Source organism: Peromyscus maniculatus, chromosome 4 (assembly GCF_049852395.1).
Source record: "Peromyscus maniculatus bairdii isolate BWxNUB_F1_BW_parent chromosome 4, HU_Pman_BW_mat_3.1, whole genome shotgun sequence".
Classification (NCBI taxonomy): Eukaryota; Metazoa; Chordata; class Mammalia; order Rodentia; family Cricetidae; genus Peromyscus; species Peromyscus maniculatus.
Genome location: NC_134855.1, coordinates 87,837,412 through 87,850,376, shown reverse-complemented (window position 1 = coordinate 87,850,376; position 12,965 = coordinate 87,837,412). Strand labels below are relative to the sequence as shown.

The 12,965-nt window shown below is 35.5% G+C and overlaps 1 protein-coding gene across 1 annotated transcript in view; it reads left to right on the top strand.

The window, feature by feature from the left end:
• Positions 1-10,572, top strand: part of LOC143272954 (anoctamin-3-like) — a 282,163-nt gene extending 271,591 nt beyond the window's left edge. Inside the window, exons 21-27 of the mRNA XM_076570270.1 lie at positions 398-468; positions 943-1,050; positions 3,701-3,817; positions 4,118-4,184; positions 5,090-5,117; positions 8,700-8,753; positions 10,359-10,572. The gene's annotated coding sequence lies outside the window, so the exon portion shown is untranslated. The remainder of the gene's footprint in view (positions 1-397; positions 469-942; positions 1,051-3,700; positions 3,818-4,117; positions 4,185-5,089; positions 5,118-8,699; positions 8,754-10,358) is intronic.
• Positions 10,573-12,965: the final 2,393 nt, after the last annotated feature.

Below are 12,965 nucleotides of genomic sequence, written 5' to 3'. Positions count from 1 at the left end.
TTCCCCCAGATAAATCCTACATTAATTTACCAGTTTAGTTCTATATGGAATTCTGTCTTATTTAGGGATATTAGCACATAATTGAATTTATGTCTTTTTAAGTTTTTGTAAGCAATACTCTAAATGGGAGGTAATGTGGAATGAACATCTGACATATCTTCATATTTTGAATATGGAACCTTTTGTGATCCAAGTCACTGATGTACTTGCTAACTATATTTTCTGTATATGTGCAGTAGAAGGTTAAGCTCAATTGAGCACTAAAGTTAGAAAGACAAACATTTTTTTCCATAAAAATAAATTTTAAGCTTTATTTTTGGATATACAGACTTCTTTCCAATGCTATTCTTCATTTTGTTTTCTGTCTTTTTTGTTCAAATTCATAAACAATCAACAGAGGCTGAATTACAAAAGAAATCAGTGAAAAGTCAAAACAATCTTGAGAACAATAAAAATACTCAACTATTTGTAAGTCAATGTTAAATTTGAGTTGCTACTTAGATATTTTCTTTTGTGAAATAATTTATCATAGGCTCAATGAAGTTTTCTTATGTATATGCCTTTATATTGATTTGTCATAATTAAAATTAATTTTAAAAATATTTAATTTTTAGAAACTTAGAACTTTCTTAGAATAGACAATAGTTCCTAACTAATCTTCCTCTCAGATACGTCTTTAAGTTTTTATCCTGTACACTTCCTTTCTTTGAAAATTTTTAATGAGAAGGACATGAAGATATGAACAATGAAGTACTTATCATCAAGTTATTCTATAACTTTTTAAAATTTGTGTCTTGTAACATTTTGTATGCCTGTGTTTTTCTAAGTTTGGAAAACATGTTTCTTTTGGTTTCAATAATATTTCTTCAAAATAGGAAATCTTCTATGATAAACTCCTTGAAAAAAATTCATGGAATTCACTATTGATATTTACTTTGACAGAATAACATCATGGATCTGCAACCAAGGCATAGTCCTCATTCATCAATGAGACTAAATCCAAGATTCACAGATCTTAATTCAAGAGAAGCTAAGACTCCTATGTCATCAGTAAGTCATTGAACACATTTTTTTTTAAATCAGGGAACACAATATATTTTACTAGCCCAAAAATTGCATATCAAATGTGTAGTGTGGGTTAAGATTTATTCAGTGATAAGATATTATACAGCTTATGAAATTTCAGTAACATTTTAGGCTGTTATTGTCAAGATGAATGCTGCATAAGAATTATATGGTAAATTATTTTTATCTGGATAATTTCAAGAAGTAAGAATTTGGATAGAAAATGGGAAATTATTAAAATGATAGTATGCAGTCATTGAATCATAATAATCATTGAATAGAATTTTTTCTGTACTCTTCATTGATAATTTTGTTTAACATATTATTGGAAAATTCTATGAATTACAGTTTGCTTCATTTTTACACACATCTATCTATTTTGGAATCATATCTATTTTATTCTTATCATTACTATTTATTTTTCCCTTGTATTTAGATAGATCTTTCTTATGTTCAAAAAAGAGCATGAACCTTTTCAAATGCATTTTACATACTTCTGAAAGTTATACATTAATCTTTGTTATATACATGGCTTGCTATATCTTACACTTTTAAGTTATTGGTTCATAATATTAAATATACTATTTTAGATATTATACAAAGTAGTTCCTGTCATTAAGGAAGTTCCATACATATGTAGTCTTCTATATTCTCTTTAGTGCCCTACTTACCACTCCCAGGGTTTCTCCTGCTCATGCTAGTCTTGTTTTCCTTACAAATAACTACTTTTTATGGATTTATTGTCACACCTATAATATTTTCTATTATCATTCCCTCCTTTCCTCTTCAGACTGCTCTTCCCCTCTTATGGTTCCCTTCCTACAGTCATACCTTACAAGCATACAGATAAAACCCACCCCTACTACAAATACAAATATATATCTTGATACACTCATTTTTGTATTCCCTCTAGGCAAATTCACTCTAGACCTACAAATGTACAAAAGAGCAAAAAATGTGCTTTTACAAATATTAATCTAATTCTGGATCAGTTGGCTCTGGTGATATATTGTGTTCCCCAATATATTGTGCTTCCTAATAAACTTATCTGGGGTCAGAGGACATAACAGCCACTAGATAGACATAGGGGCCAGAAAATGGTGGCACACACACCTTTAATCCCAGCATTCCAGAGTCAGAGATCTGCCTAGATCTCTGTGAGTTCAAGGCCACCCTGGAAACAGCCAAGCATAGTGACTCACGCCTTTAATCCCAGGAAGTAATGGCAGGAGGCAGAAAGGTACTTATCTCATGAGGATGAGGAACTATAGTTGGTTAAGCTTTTAGGCTTCCAGCAGCAGTTCAGCTGAGATTTATCCTGGATGAGGACTCAGAGCCTTCCAGTCTAAGGAAACAGGATCAGCTGAGAAGTTGGCCAGGTGAGGTAGCTGTGGCTTGTTCTGCTTCTCTGATCTTCCAGCATTCACCCAAATACCTAGCTCCAGGTTTGTTTTCATTAATAAGATCCTTTAAGATTCATGCTACAGTTGGCTCAGCAGAGTAATCTCTATTTTCATTTACTTTACTGTATTACCATTGTTTATTTATTTTTATTGTGTGTAAATTTTCAGAGTGGATGTGCTAAACATTTCTTTATCTACTCATCTTTCTGAAATTCCAAGATGACTCTCTGTCTTAGCTATTGGGATCACTGTAGGAATAAAATTTGATGTGAGAATATCTCTGTGGTATACTGAGCTGGACATCATACTATTCTCAATTGTTAGATGGTTGCTGTTTTTCCATTTTACTTGATACCATTAATCTTCTATTGCTCCCCTTCTTCCCTATGTTTTCTAGCTGATATACTTCCCATTTAACACTTTCTTCTCTCTATTTTGCGCATGCATTTTTAAACTTCCATCCTTTACTAAATTCTCCAACTTTATAAATTCTGTCATTAGGATTCAAAAATACTTACAACATCATTTTAATCAACTGCTAGAACCAGTACAAATTCAGTAGGATTTTTGTTTGATTGACTGGTTGGTTTGTTTTTTGTTTGTTTGTTTGTTTGTTTTTTGTTTTTCTGGAATAGAAGATAGTTTACACAAAGATGAAATAAAAATTTCCCTTTATTCCAGTAATAAGATTTTATCTATAACGACAAATTTTGCTCTTAAAGTGGGAAAAGCTGAAAAATTAACAAAATTAACATTTCAAAGAGAGTTATATTTAAGGAAAGCTTCAAATACTTGTATAAAAAATAAAAATATTGTGAGAATAATAAATTTAATCATGTCATATTTAAGTTACAGGGTGTCTAAGGGATAAAGTATAAATAGTTGATACCAATTAAATAAAGAGGTTTGGATTTTCATCCTTATACAGTTACTGTTATAAGATATAAAATAGAATTTGAATCATTTTTTCCAGTTGTTTCTAAAAAATGTGCTTTATTTATCTTTTACAATTGTACATATAAACTTATTCATCCATAAAAACTTTGTGTATAACAAATTACATTTTTTAACATATTAACATCATTTTTCAATTCCTAAATTACAGACCAAAGAATGTTACTTGATACATTTTTATAATTTAATGGAATAATTGGCTGTGAAGAGTTCCATTAAAGAAATACATATTTCATCAATTCTCGCTCATATAAACCCTCCTCTTTCTCGCTAATTAGACTCCCGGTGCTCCACCCGGGGCCTAGACGTGGATGTCTGCATCCAGATTCCTCAGTCCTTGGATGGACTTTCTGGCACAACTATTAGGGTGTTTGGCCATCCCATCACCAGAGTAGGTAAGGCCCGGCTGTCTCTCGGCCATTGCCAGCAGTCTTTTGTGGAGGTATCTTTGTGGATTTCTGTGGGCCTCTCTCCAGCACTTTGTTTCTTCCTTTTCTCATGTGGTCTTCATTTACCATGGTCTCCTATTCCTTGTTCTCCCTCTCTGTACTTGATCCAGCTGGGATCTCCTGCTCTCTTTCCCTCAACCCTCGCCCTTCATTGACCCCACTCATGTCCAGGTTGTTCATGTTGATCTCAGCCATTTCTCCAACATTGTGCAATCCTCGTGTCTTTCTTGGGGTCCTGTTTTCCAGGTAGCCTCACTGGTGATGTGAGTACCAGTCCAGTCATCCTTGTTCCACCTCTAGTATCCTTCTATGAGTGAGTACATACCATATTTGTCTTTCTGAGTCTGGGTTACCTCATTCAGGATGATTTTTTCTAGATCTATCCATTTGCCTACAAACCTCATGATGTCATTGTTTTTCTCTGCTGAGTAGTATTCCGTTGTGTATATGTGCCACAAAGTTGGATAAAGCACAGGGACAAATAGCCAAACTAATGGAAACACATGAACTATGAACCAAAGACTGAGGTGCCCCCAACTAGATCAGGCCCTCTGAATAGGTGAGACAATTGATTGGCTTGATCTGTTTGGGAGGCATCTAGGCAGTAGGCTCATTGCATGAGTTAGCCGTTTGAAACCTGGGACTTATGCAGGGACGCTTGGCTCAGTCTAGGAGGAGGAGACTGGACCTGCCTGGACTGAATCTATCAGGTCGATCTCAGTCCTTGGGGGAGGCCTTGCTCTGGAGGGGATGGGAATGGAGGGTGGGCTGGGGGGAAGGGGAGGGGGGCAGGAAGGGGGAGAACAAGGGAATCTGTGGCTTTTATGTAGAACTGAATTGTATTGTAAAATAAAATAAAATAATAACAATAATATAAAGAAATACACATTTACCTTTTGTTGGTTTATTCATTGACAATTCAATTCCCAGGATTATGATCTGATACTACACAAAGCATGTTTCTATTAATCAGCAGTTCAAGTTCTTCCTTTTCTATTTCAGTTAAGTTTATCAGAATTGTCAGTTTATTAAAACCATATTGTCAGTTTATTAAAACCATATTCTGAAAAGCAAACCAGCAACACTATCCTCCCAAATCCAAATCTAAAGTAGCTACTTGCATATGAATTACAAAGAATGACTTGCATAATTTCTTTGTATAGATATGGGATAGTTGTTTTTACATCTAAATCACTATATTTTCCTTGATTTTTTTAGACTCTCACAAGAAATATCCTCTACAAACGTAAGTGTTTTTATTTACCCAATAAAATTTACATCATATTTTATGGACTATAAATTAATTAATGAGCATTTTGTTTCAAATCCCATACAGGGTTCCATTGCAATAAAAGACTCCTATGCAAATACAAAATTACAAGGAAAAGAAATACAAACATTCAAATTAAGTAAATGCCCAAAATTGTTCTGGAAAGAAGCATTTTAAAATTCCTAAAATAGGTGCAGTGTTCATGTCTTTACTTCATTTTCCCACAATGTGACAGAAGGATTTGTCCTAATTAATGAAAATATCACAGTTTTACCAATGCTTAAAGAAGTATTTAGAATCTCATGAAAATGTTTTATAAATGAACACGTCTTTAGGTATTTCTACTTTTATGTGTCTGCATCCTAACATTCCAGCCCAAATCCCTCTATTTGCTAAGAGATACAATGGGGTTACTTTTGAAAGTGTAGTCTTTTCCATACTTTAAAAATGATCATAGAAAAGATGGTCCCCATCTCACACATTTTAATTTCGGTGCACATATTATCCAGAGGACAGAGCTCTCCAGGATCCCAGGTGTTTGAAGACGACCTGAGCAGTATAGCAAGATTCCTTCATATTCTTTATTTTCTGTTTTATTCAAAATAGATTTTTCAATAATATATTCTGATTAGGATTGTCTTTACCCCAACTATTCCCAGATCCTCTCCACATACCTAAATCCACATCCTTGCTCTTTATCTTTAGAAAACAAAGAGGCATCTGTAAAATATAGAAAATGAAAAAAAATAATAAAATAATATAAAATCAAACAAACCTGAACAGGGCAAAACAAACGAGAGCTACAGCTACAGCACAGGAACAGATGAAGACAGAGACTCACGCATGGCGCACACTAGAATTCCCTAAAAACAACATTGGAAGCCATGATACACAAACAAGACTTGTAGATTAAAAATAAGTTAAAAGTAAAAACAAATGTCAGGCAAATCGTTCAGAGACAACAACAGCAAAATGTGTTGGCCATCTACTGCTGGGAAGAGGTCCTTGCTTTAAAAAAAGGTTTGTCTGTCCAGTGAGAATCCACTGGAGAAAACTATTTTCACTTGCGAGTGGTTGTCAATTGGAGATAGCCTCTGGGTTAGAAATGGTGGCTTACGTCCATTTCTCTCAGTGCTGGTACTCCATCTAGTGCAGACCTGTTCAGGCCCTATGCAAGCTGCCAGAGTCTCTGTGAGTTCACATGTGTATCAGTCCTTCTGTTTTTAGAAGGACTTGTTTCCTTGGTGTCCTCCATCCTCTCTGGCTCCTATATTCTTTCTACCTCCTATTCCACAGGGTTCCCTGAATTTTGAGGGGAGGGAGTTCATGGAGACCTCCATGGGTGTTCAGAAGTCTCTCATTCTCTGCATAATGTCTAGCTATGGTCTCTATATTTGTTCCCATCTACTGCAGGAGGAAGCTTTTCTGATGATGGCTGAATAAGAACAGATCTATGAGTGTAGCAGAATACTGCTAGGAGTCACTTTGTCTACATCCCTTTTGTATTTGGTTTTCCCTTAGGTTCTGTCTCCAGCCTATCTAACTTCAGGTTTTTTGATGACCAGAGAGGTATCAGGGATAAGTTCCAGACCACAGAGTGGATCTTAAATCCAATCAGATATTGGGTGTTACTCCCACAAGCTTGGTGCCACTTTTGGACTAGCACATCTTCCATGCATGTCACCATTGTAGCCTAAGGGGTGGTGTTTTCCTTTCTCCTTCAGTAGTATGCAGAGTTGTGGTGACATATTGTTCACACCAATATATTGTGTACCTCATAGTATACCCTAATAAACTTATCTAGGAATTAGAGGACAGATTCAGCCACTAGATTAGACACAGAGGGCAGACAGTGGTACCACACACGCCTTTAATCCTATCACTTGGGAGACAGAGATCCAGATGATCTCTGTGAGTTCAAGGCCACACTAGGAACAGAGCCAGGCATGGTGGCACATGCCTTTAATCCCAGCACTTGAAATCTCATATCTTTGCTTGTTGAAGGACACACAACTTTAATCTCAGGAAGTGATGGCAGGAAGCAGAAAGGTGTATAAGGTGTGTGGATCAGAAACTAGAGGCTTTGGAGCAGTTTAGCTGAGATCTATTCAGGTGAGGACTCAGAGACTTTCAGTCTGAGGAAACAGGATCAGTTGAGGAGTTGGTGAGGTGAGGTTGGCTGTGGCTTGTTCTGTCTCTCTGATCTTTCAGCATTCACCCGAATATCTGGCTCCAGGTTTTCTATTAGTAAGATCATTTAGCAATTTGTGTTTCACAGATTATTTTCTAGTACAATGAACACTAGTCTAATAACTAGCTACATCCTGCATTTGGTTTGATTTTTGACCCAATTTATTCAGTGTTTTTAAGAGATCATGGAATGAAGTCTGTGACAACAAATCACATTACATAATATATACATTATATAAAAATATATATCAGTTTTCATATTGACAGTGTATGTAACTCATCATTATAAACTGTCTTCTGGATTAGAACCTGAAAGTCACATGTAATAAATTATTCATTCACTAAAGTGATTTAATTACAACTTTTTTCTCACCTTTCCTGTTTCCCTCTTGCATGGATTAATAGTCCTTTCTTGGGTTTTCAAGTTATACCTCACTTAATATTCTTTTTCTGTTGCTGCTCATGTTTCATACTATTCCATCTGCCTAAGTCACTCTACAAGTCTCAGCTCTATCTTTCCCTCTTGGAATATCATGCCTGAAAACTTCCACCAATAGCTTTTAATAATCTTAAGCACCTTGCATTTTCCAGGACCTCAGTATTTACTGAGAAAAATAAATAGTGACTATTTAAACTAAGATGATTGCAAAAGTTTAACGTACCTAACCAGGAGTAAAAGGAATAATTTTGAAAAGCAAATAAAGTTTTGCTGGTAAAGCCAAAGTAGAAAAAAATCATGTAAAGCATTAATTTAATTCAAAAGAGACGCCTAGCCTTCAGGAAAAAAAGGATGAAGGACAACTTCTCAAAGTCAACTGAACCTTGAAAGGAACAAGGAAAGTTAGCACCACAGTGACCAAATGAATGAAAAGTTATATCAGGAAAATATCTGTAGTGTTTAGCAGGCTGTTTAAATTTTCTGTTTTGAAGTATTGAATGGTATACATGGTGAATTCATGTGTGTGTATGTGTGTGTGCATGTGTGTTGTTTTTTTACATTTAACTTTAGTTTTAAATTTTTAAAAAATATTGGCCATAGATATATAGATAGATATGGTGGATACAATTTTGACTAAATCTCCCAATTCTGTTGCCTTAAAGCTAAGAAATATTTGGCATCTGTAAAGGGTTATATTGAAGTTTTAGATAATGGGAATTATCTCCTAAAGTAAAGTTTTCAGCTAAAGATAAATAAGCTGAATTGAAATTCTCAAATGGGAAAATAAAAAAAATAATATTTTTATTGCAGATCTTAGAAAAAAATAGTATTTATTATTGCAGATTTAAAAAATTTTGGCTAATATTAAATCTGTGTTGTTTTCTTTAATGTTTGTGGTATAACTAAATACATTTATTTATTACAAACAGTGGTATTCAAGATGATCAAATTATGTGTGATGGAAGCAAAATAACCAGCCATTGGTATGTAAATACTTACATTTAAAAGACTAACATTACAATGTTTTTGTTTTTGTTTTTGTTTTTAAATATTGTAGCATAGAGCAAATAGCACTAATGTTTTTTAAACTTCTCCATGGGATAGAAAGGTAATAATTTCATACTTTATTTTAAATATCCTTAAATGATAAATGTTCCTTCTAGAAGAGCTATAGTTACTGTTAGGCTATAAACAATAAACTTTAAGGTAGGTAACAGGTTATTGTTATCAAACAGATTTAATTCACCTTCTTTGCTTTGTATCCGCATATGTTAATAAGTAGAAGACTGAGTTGTGAGGTATATTGAATCAAAGACAGTAAAAATTATATAATTGTAGCATAAACAGTGCCTACATGAGTCCTGTGCGGGCTCCCTGGTGGTTGAGTCAGTCTCTGTGAGCCCCTATGAGCTCAGGTGACTTGATACTGTGGGTCTTGTGGTGTCCTTGACCCTTCTGGCTGCTACAGTCCTTTCTCCCCCTCTTCTGCAGGATTCCCTGAGCTCTGCCTCTTTCAATAATATTGTTTTCTCTCTCTCTCTATTTTAACACAATCTTCAGTGAAATAAAAGCCCATCACTTTACACCTCTTTTTCATTCCTCTCTCCCCTCCAGCAACCCTACCTCAAACCCGTCTGATCTCCTTTTAAGTTGATAGCATCTTCTTCACTACTATTGTTACATACATATATGTATTTTGTATGTATGTGTGTGTTTGTGCAAATTTATATTGGTCTCCCTTCACTCAAGTGAGCAAACAGCTACCACATTTCTTCTAAGAGCTTTGAATCTCCTTGGAATTCTATTGGAACTCATGCCATTCTAAAAGGAACTTTCAGAAATCCTTTTGAGATGAACTCATTATCTTGGCTTCCCATTTAGGCCAACTATGACAATGTTTTAGACCAGGACCCTAAGGTTCACCAGAAAATTTGTGACCTTGCCTTAGAATTTTCTGAATTCTTACATCCATGGTCCTTTTACGAGTGTGGATTCCCAGTGGCATCTGGGTTTGATCTCATTAGAAGTCATTCACACTGCCATTTTTTTTTTAACAATTTGTACATGGGTAGTGTAAAAACTAGAAACCAGTATTTGCACACAGTAAATGTTGGCTCTTTTGTGTTACATGGATTTTTAACTTGTGTATCAAGTAAATTTAATATTCAGCTGTTAGGTAGCTTCCTCTAAGCTTCATTACCTTTATAATTTCCAGTCAGTCTCTTTGTGGTCCATGAGCTCCCTCTAGCAATAACTTTGGATCTTTTGTGGCTCTTTCTTTTAAAGATACAGAACATATCACATTTAAAGGCTGAAGATGTGGCTCATGTGTTAGAGCATGTACCTAACAAACGGAAAGATCTGGTTTTGATGTCCAAGTGCCTCACATGCAAACAATTTTGCAAGTCAAATTTTGTGCTGGCATAATACAATTGATACTGATGAAGACTTGAGATTCTAGTATCACTTAATTACTGTATATTTGTATTTTCTCTGACTCACTGACTTAAAACTACAGTCATCAAACACCTGCATTAGCTGAGTACAATTGTTTTTGACATTGTTTTGTTTTGCTTTTAATGTTTCAGGCACAAACAACAACTAAACCATACTCAGAATTCTTGAGAGTCACACAGCTTCAACAATAAATGTGATGGAAACCAAAATTAGAAGCCTTAAATCTACACTCTCTAAATAAAAAGTTAGCAGAGGAGCATTAAGTGCATTGGAACTGGAATGATCTAAGTACCTCCATCATGAAGAATTAAGCATTAGAAAATCACTTCAATATTACCTAAACAAGTAAGGAAAACACATATATGTAGAAAGCCCAATAAGTTTATTAATTTGTCTCTAAAATTAATTTTTAGCAAAGAACTATTTGTGAAATTCCTATAAGAATTGTTTAGACAAAGTGAATGTTAGTTATGTGATATAAATTTGGGAAATAATACTATTGCATAAACTTATTTTTAAATGATCACTCTTATAGATTAGGATATTTGATATTTTCTGCTTTTTATTACACTTGATAATTTCATATACTTAGTCAAATCAGGTATATATTCACCTGTGTATTTTTGAAACTTTCTAATTAAGACAGTGATATTTACATAAAACCTTTGTAAGCATTATCATAAAGATAAATATTGAATGTTGAACTACCTTTAAAATATTATAGCTTAAAAAAAGGGTACAAATACCACCACCACTACTTCACCAGGCATACATATTCTGACAGTTGGTAGATAATTTTCTTTGCTGTGAACTTTGATTGTACCACTAGAGGGAGCCAGGAGACAAACTGTTCTTTCGAGTTTCTTTCTTTTTTTTTTTTCTTTTATTTTACAATACTATTCAGTTCTACATAACAGCCACAGATTCCCTTGTTCTCCCCCTTCCTGCCCCCTTCCCCTTCCCCCCAGCCGCCCTCCACCATTCCCACCACCACCAGATCAAGGCCACCCCGGAGGACTGAGATCGACCTGATAGACTCAGTCCAGGCAGGACCAGTCCCCTCCTCCCAGATTGAGCCAAGCGTCCCTGTATAAGTCCCAGGTTTCAAACAGCTATCTCATGCAGTGAGCCCAGGACCTGGTACCACTGCCTAGATGCCTCCCAAACAGATGAAGCCAATCAACTGTCTCCCCTATTCAGAGGGCCTGATCCAGTTGGGGGCCCCTCAGCCTTTGGTTCATAGTTCATGTGTCTCCATTTGTTTGGCTATTTGTCCCTGTGTTTTATCCAACCTTGATTTCAACAATTCTCGCTCATATAAACCCTCCTCTTTCTCGCTAATTAGACTCCCAGCACTCCACCCGGGGGCCTAGCCGTGGATGTCTGCATCCAGATTCCTCAGTCCTTGGATGGGGTTTCTGACACAACTATTAGGGTGTTTGGCCATCCCAAGTTTCTATACTCTTCACAAAGGCATTCTGTGGTATAGGGAAAGACTAATATGGGGGAACGGTGCAGAAGAAAGCCTAGATCAGAAGCAATGTTTAAAAATTGTTGAGTGTGAAGATATTGGAAGCTATATTGGCGATTTCCACTGTGCTGCCTTGGTGTTGAGGAAATGATGTCACAGTGTCTTAAGCTTCTTTGGTTCTTTTTCATTAACAGCCCCACATCACATTCTCGTAGGAGTTTGTTGTGAATTATTCCCCAGTGCCAAATGTTTAATTATACTCAGCTAATACATGAGGTGCACATAAGGGAAAGCAAATCTTTTCAAATCATGTCAAAAGGTGATATTTGTAAAATCTACTAACTGGTTTACAAATATCGTATGACCTCTTCTTGGAAGGCATGAGGACTGCAGTGATGACACACAGATGACCATTCTACTCATCCCAGCTTTGTGGGGCAGTGAGTGGAACTGGGGTAACTTACAGGAGCTTGAGTGAACTCTTACTCACAGTAACATGGGGAACTTACAGGGAGCTACAGCAACCACAAAAAAAGATTCTTTCTCTTTGTGCAATGATTAATTGTCTATACGTTCTCATGGAGAAGTAAGGACTCATGAGGCCCCAACTCCATATGAAAATAAGGGGCCCGGTGTGTCAACAATTCTGGTGCAGATAATTACATCTGCTAAGAGTTTAAGAGGGCAAAAGCCATATCTTGTTCAAAGGACAGAGTGGTATAATAGTGAAATCCACATATTCCTAGATGTTTCCTATTAGCTTGTCAAGTGAATATGTTTAAGCATGACATCATGATGTTATAACAAATTTTCATGTAATAAATCCCTTTAATAAAAAAAGTGAACATCCAGGACCTTATGTTACTCTTTACATATTTTATTACATATTTCAATAACATCATGAAGAACATTATAAACATATTTAGTCTTGATAAAAGGAGTCTTATTGGTCAAGATGCACATCATTGATGGCTATACCCATCCCTCCTTTAAAAATCTAGTTTCATATTTGGAATACCTCTAGAATCACATGAACTATCTTTGGGAAAATTTCATGCCCACAAATGCATACAGTTGGTACACTCAGCAGCACCTTCACTGTTAGCATGGCATTTCCATGAAAATTTCATTTAGTCTCATGGCAGTATTGTTAAAATGCAAGTAACGTAATAGACCTTCAGGAGAAAGTGGCAGCTTTAAATTTTACTCTTTCCAATCTTTGCAGGAGTAATGAGAATTTAGAGAAGAACAGGAAAAAGCTTCACAT